This window comes from Leopardus geoffroyi, chromosome B3 (genome assembly GCF_018350155.1).
Source record: "Leopardus geoffroyi isolate Oge1 chromosome B3, O.geoffroyi_Oge1_pat1.0, whole genome shotgun sequence".
Lineage (NCBI taxonomy): Eukaryota > Metazoa > Chordata > Mammalia > Carnivora > Felidae > Leopardus > Leopardus geoffroyi.
The window spans coordinates 3,890,303-3,900,338 of NC_059337.1; the positions used below are offsets into that span (position 1 = coordinate 3,890,303).

General features: G+C 45.1%; 1 long non-coding RNA gene across 3 annotated transcripts; it reads right to left on the reverse strand.

Moving 5' to 3' along the window:
* Positions 1-7,884: 7,884 nt before the first annotated feature.
* Positions 7,885-9,806, reverse strand: LOC123582436. 3 transcript variants are annotated; one of them, XR_006704378.1, is made up of 3 exons: positions 9,329-9,806; positions 8,707-8,918; positions 7,885-8,030 (listed from the first exon to the last, which is right to left on the reverse strand). It is a non-coding gene; the product is annotated as an uncharacterized LOC123582436 (long non-coding RNA). The 3 variants fall into 3 exon arrangements; XR_006704379.1 differs by having other exon boundaries at positions 8,707-8,928; XR_006704380.1 differs by lacking the exon at positions 9,329-9,806 and having other exon boundaries at positions 8,707-9,318.
* Between the last annotated feature and the right edge of the window lie 230 nt (positions 9,807-10,036).

Here is a 10,036-nt window from a genome sequence, read left to right on the forward strand (position 1 = left end):
CTCTGGGGGCAGAGGAACTCGTGACGATTTCAAGCTGGAGAGGGAGGGACACGTTCAGGTTGGCCATTTCGGAAGCTTGCCCTGATAGGTGTGGAGAGACGGAGGTGTGGGGATAAGACAGGAGGCAGAGGGAGGAGAGGAGCCGCGATGTAAGCCAAAAAATGAAGGCGCCTTGAACCAGGGCAGAGACGGTGACAAGTAGAAAGGAGAAGCTAATTAGGAATGGAGTCCCCAGGGCTTGTGACTACTTGGATGTGAAGGGCGTGGACCAGACAAGAGTTTAGGAACAGCAGCTGGGGCTCCTGGGTGGCTCAGTCGGTTACACGTCCGACTCTTGGTTTCAGCTCAAGTCATGATTCGTGGTTCCTGGAATCGAGCCCCGCATCGGGCTCTGTGCTGACAGTACAGGGCCTGCTTGGGATTCTCTCTCTCTCTCTGCCCCTCCCTCACTTGCTCGTGCACTCTCTCTCAAAAGAAAAAAAGGAAAAAGAAACGGAATGGCAGCTGGCTGGGGAGAAGGAAACGAAGAGGGAACCAGGAGGCTGACATACATCGGAACCTATGGCGGTTTTTCTCTAAGGCTTGGAGACGGTCCTCCTCCCTTGTGCTGATTGCTGCACAAATAAAACCAAGTTTTTTTTTTTGTTTTTTGTTGTTTTTTTTTTTAATTTTTTTTTCAACGTTTATTTATTTTTTGGGGGACAGAGAGAGACAGAGCATGAACGGGGGAGGGGCAGAGAGAGAGGGAGACACAGAATCTGAAACAGGCTCCAGGCTCCGAGCCATCAGCCCAGAGCCCGACGCAGGGCTCGAACTCCCGGACCGCGAGATCGTGACCTGGCTGAAGTCGGACGCTTAACCGACTGCGCCACCCAGGCGCCCCTAAAACCAAGTTTTATAACTAGGAAAGAAAGAAAGAAGAAAAAACGGTTGGGTAGTAGTTGTAAGAAATATAGGATCTATTTTTTTTTTTAATTCTTTTAACATTTTCATTTATGTTTGAGAGATAGAGTGCAAGCGGGGAGGGGCAGGGAGAGAGGGAGACACAGAATCCGAAGCAGGCTCCAGGCTCTGACCTATAAGCACAGAGCCCAACGCAGGGCTTGAGCTCATGATCTATGACCTGAGCCGAAACCAAGAGTCAGACACTTAACTGATTGAGCCACCCAGGCACCCCCTGTCTTTCTAATCCCCATCCTGAGCACAGTGGCTTTTCAGCCTTAAGTGGATCGACACACAGCCCTTTCTTGGCTTTTTTTTTTTTTTTAAGTTTATTTATTTATTTTCAGAGAGAGAGAGAGAGACAGCACAAGCAGGGTAGGGGCAGAGAAAGAGAGATTCCCACGCAGGCTCTGCACTGTCAGCACAGAGCCCAATGTGGGGCTCGAACTCACAAACGGTGAGATCATGACCTGAGCTGAAATCAAGAGTCGGACACTCAACCGACTGAGTCATCCAGGCATCCCTGGGCTTTTATCGTGAACTGGACGGCAAAATCCTCCCCGAGGGCCCGCTCCCAGGCTTCTCCCATCTCATTGGCCAAACTGGTTGCGTGCTCACTTCAGAAGCCGTGGCTACCAGGGCAAATGGCAAGACTCGAACCAGTTGTAGTTTTCCTCTGAGGCCTGGGGACCAGTCCTCCTTCCTTACAAGGAGCTATTTTATTTGGGCAGCCCCTACAGGTGTTGCTGCCCAAATAAAATCAGCTCTTACAGACTAGAAAGAGGAGATAAGAGGTAGGTAGTGGCCTTAAGTCAAGTTTCCTGCCTTCAAGACCCTGGAGGAGGGGGGACAAAAAGAAATGACCCAGGTCAGCTCCCTCCTAAATCCCTCTTGCTGGCATTTACCATGAGAAAGAAAACACAAAGGCCTTATCTCTGCGAGGCACTTGCCAGGATCTAACAGGTCTGTTTAAGTTCTTTGTGGAAGGCACTCCTGAACCACAGGATTCCGTGGGGCCTACCTGACCTCCGCCCCCTACTCTGGGAAAACATGAGCATCAGCTGTGTAATTACCAGAGTATAAAATGAAGCTGTTTCCTGCCCCCTTTTTGGAAGCGGTGTCCCACGCGCAGCACTCAGGGACCTCTCATGTTCGTTCTGGGCCAGGATGCACCCGTACGTGATGAGGAAGGATCTGGAGCTACGCTGGACGCCCCAGACTTCAGGTCTCCCATCTCAAAGCCTCATGTATCTCTTGAGTTACGAGAAAAGGCCAATATGGGATAACATCTCTGATTTCTTGTGAGCCTGATGGAAGGATCTCGCATTTGGGGTTATCTAAGGTGGGTAAACTGCTATGTTATTATCCTTATTTGACAGATGAAGAAGTGACAGCTTAGCGCAGCTGAAATGCTGCCCACACTCACCCAGTGAGGCATGAGCAGACCAGGACAGGGACCCCGGCTCGGGGACTTCCTGCCAGAGCAGGCTGCTGGCTGGTTGGTAGAGCCATTCCCCGAGACAGGTGTGAACCCTCGGCTTCCCTCGTTCCCGAACACGGTTTTACGACATACAGGACACAATTCTGTTGCTTTCTGATATCAGTTGATCTATTGAGGCCAAAGGCTAAAGTCCAACAGCCAGACATTCTTTCCACTTTGATTGCCAGGGTTGCAGCTGATTTCTTTTTTCTTTTCTTTTTTTAGCCAGGTAGGGGCAATTTATTTATTTTTTTAATTTTATTTTTTTAGTTTTTTAGATTTGCATCCAAATTAGATAGCCTGTAGGGCAACAGTGATTTCAGGAGTAAATTCCTTAGTGCCCCTTCCCCATTTAGCCCATCCCCCCCTCCCACAACCCCTCCAGTAACCCTCAGTTTGTTCTCTAGATTTATGAGTCTCTTCTGTTTTGTCCCCCTCCCTGTTTTTATATTATTTTTGTTTTCCTTCCCTTATGTTCATCTGTTTTGTCTTGTAAAGTCCTCATATGAGTGAAGTCATATGATTTTTGTCTTCCTCTGACTAATTTTGCTTAGCATTATACCCTCCAGTTCCATCCATGTAGTTGCAAATGGCAAGATTTCATTCTTTTTGATTGCCTCGTAGTACTCCATTACATATACATACATATATATATATATACACACACACCATATCTTCTTTATCCATCCATCCATCCATCAATGGATATTTGGGCTCTTTCCATACTTTGGCTATTGTTGACAGTAGCAGCAATTTATCTTATAAGGTCTTGAAGGAGGTTCCAGGGAAGATGTCCTCAGCTCAGTTCAATGTGCTTGGGGGAGTCCAGGAGGCAATTTCTAGTAGACATTTGGATATCCGAAACAAATGTTACCCTAAGAAGAACGATCAGGGATGAAGACAGAGACGGGGGATCACCAGCACGGTGGTTCCCAGAAATCATGGGAACGGGTGAGGCCATGCAGACAGTGTGTTCGGAGGGGAGAAAAGAAGGGAGCACCAAGGATGAAGCCCTGAGTAGAACCAACGCTTACGGCTGAGGACAGACGAGGAGCTCATCATGCAAGAAACTGGAAAGGAAAGGTATGAAAAAAAAATCACGCAAGTGCATCACAAAACGCAGGCAAAGGGGGTGGTCACCTGTCACGTCCACAAAGTCAGATGAGACGACAGGAAGGACTCACTGGGCTTGGCGGTGAGGAGATGACCAGTCAATAGCCTCGAGGTGCTCAGTGGAGCACTGGCCAAAGCCACACTGTTGCTTAGGGAGTGGCCGGAGATAAAGAAGTGAAGATTCTGTGACAGAAAGGAGGAAGAAGGGGGGACACTTCCAGGCTGACACAGGGCTGAGGACATTTTTTTTCTGTTGGGGGCATACTTATGTATTTGTGGTTACCAAGAAGAAATGGAGCCCATAGAAATGGAGACATTCAAGTCACCAGAAAGGAAAGAGAGAAAGAGTACAGCAAGGTAGTAAGGGAATGAACTGGAGAGCAAACGCGGAGAAATCAGCCCTGTAAAGGAGGGCAGCTTCTGAGGCCGATGCGGGGGATAACAGGCAGCCTACTTGTAACGGGCTTCATCTCGTCGCTGGGACTTGAGTAGCGATGGGCAAAGTTAAAGGAAATGTGTTCACATAATCAGCCTGCTCTATATTTACCTCCCTGGAACCAGAGGGGCAGTGTGTTCTAGCGATGTGGACTCTGAAACCCAGCCTGCTGTTTTGAATTTCATTTTTGGCCCTCACATGCTTTTTTGTGGAAGGTCACATTTAGATTGCCGTGGCAGTCTCAGCAACTGCTCGGTCTCTGTGGCTTCTTTCAAAGCCTCAGAACAAGTGGGGCAGATAATTCCAGCTCCTGAATGTCCTTGGAGCCCTAATACTATTTTTATGAACATGACAACAGCTTTGATAATGGGGCATAAACTGGACTAACTTTGGCTACGTAGCTTGTTCTTGATTGTATCAAAATGGTATATGAGACAGCCGACGAGGAGGGTACAACAGGACAGTCAAAACAGATTAAAAAGGGAAAGAAGTCACAACTGTGACAAAAATTTGGAAGCTGTTTAGCCTCCACAGTAATTACAGGAATGTAAATACCATTTGAAAAATGAGCTACCTACCATCTATTAAATAAGCAAAACCAAAAGTCAAATTGTCAAATCCGTGGGGGGTAGACTTGAGGTAAATAGTAATACAGAAATTGCCAGTGAACATTTCAATTGGTTCGTTTCTTTGAATAATTGCTAACATTTACTGAGTGCTGACTCCACATCAGGCACTGCTTTAATGTGTATTCCTCCATCTAACCTTCACCTAACTCTCCGAGGTAGATTATGTCCCTATTGTCATCTCCATTTTCCAAATAAGGAAACTGGGGCACAGAATGGTTAAACAAATTGCCAAGGTCATGAAGCAAGGAAGTGACCGAGCCGTGGTTCAAACCAAGCAGATGGATTTCAACTCCCTTGTTCTTAACGAATACTCTATACCAGCAGGACCCCACTACATTCTTAAAGATTATTGAGCCTTTCATGGTAAAAACACTCAACAAACACAAAGCTAATATACTCAATAATAAAAGACTAAGTACACTACCCGTAAGATCAGGAACAAGACAAGGATGCCTACTTTCACTGCTGCTAGTCAACAACACTGGACAGGAAGTACTAGCCAGAGCAATAATGCAACAAAAAGAAATAAAGGCATCCAAATTGGAAAGGAGGAAGTAAAAGTATCTTTGCTGATAACATCATATGTAGAATATCCCAAAGAAGACACACACACACACACACACACACACACACACACACACTCACACAACTGTTAGAGCAAGTTAATGAATTCAGCAAAGTCGGCAGACACAAGATCAAGACTCAGAAATCAGTTGTATTTCTATATACTAGTGATGAACATTAGGAAAATAAAATTTAAAAAAAATTCCAGTTATAATAGCATCAGAAAGAATAAAATACTTAGGAATAAATTTAGCTATGTTGGTATATGACTTGTGCAGTGAAAACCACAAAACATTGCTGAAAGAAAATAAAGACCTAAATACACGGCAAGATATTCTGTGTTCATGGATTTCAAGACTTAATACTGTTAAGATGGCAATAATCCACAGATTCGATGAAGTCTCTAAGAAAATTACAATGTTCTTTTTTTGCAGAAATTGACAAGTGATGGTAAAATTGATAAGGAATTACAAGGGGCCCTGAATAGCCAAAATAATTGAAAAGGAAAAACGAAGCTGGAGGACTCACATTTCCCAATTTCAAAGCTTACTACAAAGCTACAGGAACCAAGGCACTATGGTACTGGGATAAGCACAGGTATATAGACTAGACCACTGGAATACTATTGAGAGTCCAGAAATAAGTTAAAAAATCTTTGGTCAATTGATTTTCAACAAAAGTGCCAAGACCAGTCAATGGAGAAAAGAATTGTTTCTTTAATAAAGGATGCTGGGACAACTGGATATCCACATGCAAAAGAATGAAGTTAGACCTCTGCTTCATACAATGTACAAAAAGTAACTCTGGGGCACCTGGGTGGGCTCAGTCAGTTAAGCGTCTGACTTCAGCTCTGGTCATGATCTCAAGGTTTATGGGTTCAAGGCCTGCATTGGGCTCTGTGCTGACAGCTCAGAGCCTGGAGCCTGCTTCGGATTCTGTGTCTCCCTCTCTCCCTGTGTCTCCCCCACTTGTGCTGTGTCTCTCTCTCCAAAATAAATAAGCATCAACAACAACAAAGAAGTCACTCCAAATGGATCATAGACCTAAATGTGAAAGCTAAAACCATGAAATTCTTAGAAGAAAACATAGGGGTAAATCTTCATAAATTTGGATTTGGCATGATACGGAAATGGCACCAAAAACACAAGTGACAAAGGAAAAACCAAACAAATGGAGTTAGTCAAAATGAAAAACTTTTGTGCATCAAAAAACACTACCAAGAAAGTAAGAAGACAACCTACAAGATTGGAGAAAATATTTGTAAATCGTATATCTGATAAAGGTTTAATATCTAAAATCTAGAAAACTGTCACAACCCTACAAAAGACAATCCAATTCTACAACAAAACAAGGCAACCCAATTTAAAAATGAGCGAAGGATTTGAACAAACCTTTCTGCAAAGAAGGTGTACAAATGGCCAGTAAGCACATGAAACGATGCTCATCACTAATCATTAGGGAAATGCAAATCAAAACCACAAGTGACCTGCCACTTCACACCCACTAGGATGGCTACAATAAAAAAAAATTTTTTTTAAAAAAGGAAAAAAACAAGTGTGTAGGATATGGAGAAATTGGGCCCTCCTACGTCACTGGTGGGAATGTAAGGTGAGGCAGCTGCTCTGGAAAACAGTTTGTCGGTTCCTCAAGAAATGTAATGTAGAATTATCGTATGATCCAATGATTCACTTCTAGGTATCATACTCCAAAGAACTGAAAGCACATTTCCTCACAAACGCTTGTACACGCATGTTCACGGCAGCACTATTCACAGTAGCTAACGGGTGGGAACAGCCCAAATATCATGGTCCGATGAATGGGTAAACCAGTATGGCGTACCCTACAATGGAATATACACAGAAATGAAATAGTGATACATGCTACCATGTGGATGAACCTCAAAAACATTGGGCTCAGTGAGGGAAGAGTCACGGGTTGGGTGATTCCCTTGACGGAACATCCAACATAGGCAGATCCATGGAGACAGAAGGACGACGGTGGGTTCATTGGGGCTCAGGGGAGGGAGGAATGGGGAGTGACTGCTTAGTGGGGGTGGAGTTTCCATTCGCGGTGATGAAAATGTCGAAACTACAGACAGAGGTCGTCACATAACACAGTGATTGTGCTAAACGCCACAGGATTGTGCACTTCATTGCTTTGCTTTTTAACCAGGCTCTGTGCCCAACATGGCCCTTGACCTCAAGACCCTGAGATTAAGAGTTGCATGCTTTGCCAACGGAGCCAGCCAGGCGCCCCCAAATTATGCATTTTAGAATGGTTAATTTTATGCTATGTGAATTTAACCTCAATTTTTGAAATGTATTCACCTTAAAAAGTACCAAGGATAAGGAGCGCCTGGGTAGCTCAATCTGTTAAGCATCCAACTTGTGGCTTTGTCTCAGGCCATGATCTCATGGTTCGTGGGTTTAAGCCCTGCTTTGGGCTCTGTGCTGGCCATGTGGAGCCTGCTTGGGATTCTCTCTCTCCCTCTCTTTCTGCCCCTGCTCCACTTGTGTATGCTTCCTGTCCCACTCAAAATAAATAAATAAACTTTTTAAAAAAGTTCTAAGGATGTGCACGGGCTTTTGTTTAAGTGGGTAATATCTACCCATTTTGTTGTGTTAGGAATCAAAACAGGGAAATGTAAAATGTCTTTGGTCATTCATTTTAAAATAACAACAGAAACAAACACATAGAAATAAATATGTAAAATCTCCAAATAAGAGCAAGATACTTTTTATGAAAAAATAACTGTTTTTTCCACTGCAGAGATTAGTGAAAAGAGTAGTATTGCTTTACGTTTTTAAAAACCTCTTGAATGACTGGCTTCATTGAATACATCTGGATTCTATCTTCTCCGTTCAACCTGTTAAAATATACCCCACTGTCAGGCAGCTTTAGGAGAACCTCAACATGTGCTCCTGAGACAATGAGTGTGAAGGTGTTATGTCTTTGTGTTTCCATGACAATAGTTGTGATCTCACAGAACCCCTGGAAGGGTGTCCAAGAACCCCAGGGGCCCTGATCATATTTTAAAACCTGCTGCTGTTTACTGTATAGGAAGGGACAACTTCATGGGCGTAGGACCAGTGCAATCACACGGGACCGTGTGCTTGCAAGAGCCCTGAGTTTGGGGTTTTATGCTCCGCAGTTGCCGTCTTTAAATCCCAAAGAATTTTATCTTTGAATTTGTGTTCTGTAGATGAAGTTCGATGGGACAATGGGGCATGCACCGAGGCTCAGAGCACTGTCCCATGAACTGTCCCCGCTTCTGCTGCCTCCCTGTCTCCCTGGGACCAACTCAAGTCACCTGTTCCTCATCCCCTGGTGCCCTGGGCCTCACATGGCCTCCCCTCCCTGCTCCTGCCCGGAAACCACTGTCCCCTTCATCCCTGGTGGGGGCCTTGGCTTAGCACGGGAAGGATCCCAGTCGGGCACATACACCCCGTGGGCACTCAGGGGAAGGCCTGGCAGAAGCTGACCCAGGAGTCCAGCGGACAATTCACAGGGTGAATCCCTCACCCATCCCCAGATCTAGACACCTGCCAAGTCCTGGCATGAAGATTGCAGAGCCCTCGGGTGCCCATCCCCGTGGCTGGGGCAGCAGGTCTACAGGAGGGGAACATCCCTGGCATCATTCAGGTGGCTGGCTGGAGGGAGGAAGTCAGCAGCTGGCATGGTCCTCATGTGGTGCCAGGGGACAGCCCGGTGGGCACCTGTGAGGCGGGCACTCAGCCTGCCAGTATCCCTGCGCCTAGGGGAACCTGACATCAAATAGCAAATAAAACACCACCAGCACAAGTGGAGGGGGGATAAGAGGCAGAGACGGCGGAAAAATTTTTTTAAAGTTTTCAAGTTGAGTACCTTCAAGGTCCTTCTTTCCTGCTTTTTGGACCAGGGCCTGAATTTTCATTTTACAGGGGCCACAAATCGTGCAGCTGGTCCTGCAAAGAGGACTAGCCTCTGAAGAGCTAATTAAGGCACCTGAGAACTCCTGCCCTTTGTCCTGATAAACCTACAGAAATAAATTATCCCAAGCAAATGAATATAAAGGGGGGAAAAAAACTACAAATGAAAGTACCTAGATGTATTTCTCAGTATAATAAAAATACTCAATGATTGATAAGGGAAAACTAACTGAGAAAAAATTAGTTTTTCCTTTACCTTCCAAGATCTGTTCCTCTCCTGGTGTTCTTTCTCTCATCTCTGTCCACGGAAGGGAACTAGAAATAGCAACCAGCCCTGAAGAAGTGAGCTGTTTCCTTTGAGGCCAGATTCTGGTTTCTAAATATATTTCTCAGTAAAGGGAACTGAGGTTCCTTAGAGAAATGGCTGATTCCAGGTCTGGGGCAGCGGATGTATATCGTGACATCCTACAAAACAAGGACACTCTCAAAGACTACTGTCATCGTGTCCTACGGTCCAGGAGCCCAGGGCTTTGAACGATGCCTGCCTGTGTAAATGCCAAGACGCCAAAAGTGGAAACGAGCCCACGTGGGCGCGTGGAAAGGTGACCGTGGAACAGTGTCTGCTGTTTGCACATCTTCTGCACTTAAACTTGATGGCGAGAACTGCCGATCATCTCTTAGCTCAAAACCTGGCAGGGGCTTATTATTTGGGAGGGTTACATAGAGGGTCGGATCACGAGTCACTTGGAAAAGTGAGAGAAACTATTAAATCGCTTTACTAATCAATAAAAGGATGATTGTGGGGGAGTTGCCATGCCAGGAGATTTCTTCCCACCTTCTATTCAAATACCTAGAAAAATTCCGAACACGAGCTATTTTCAGCAGCCATGAAGGTTTAACACGTTGAGAAGAAAAATCAAAGAAAACTAAAAGAGAAAGAGAAAGCTGCAAATTTAGTGACGTT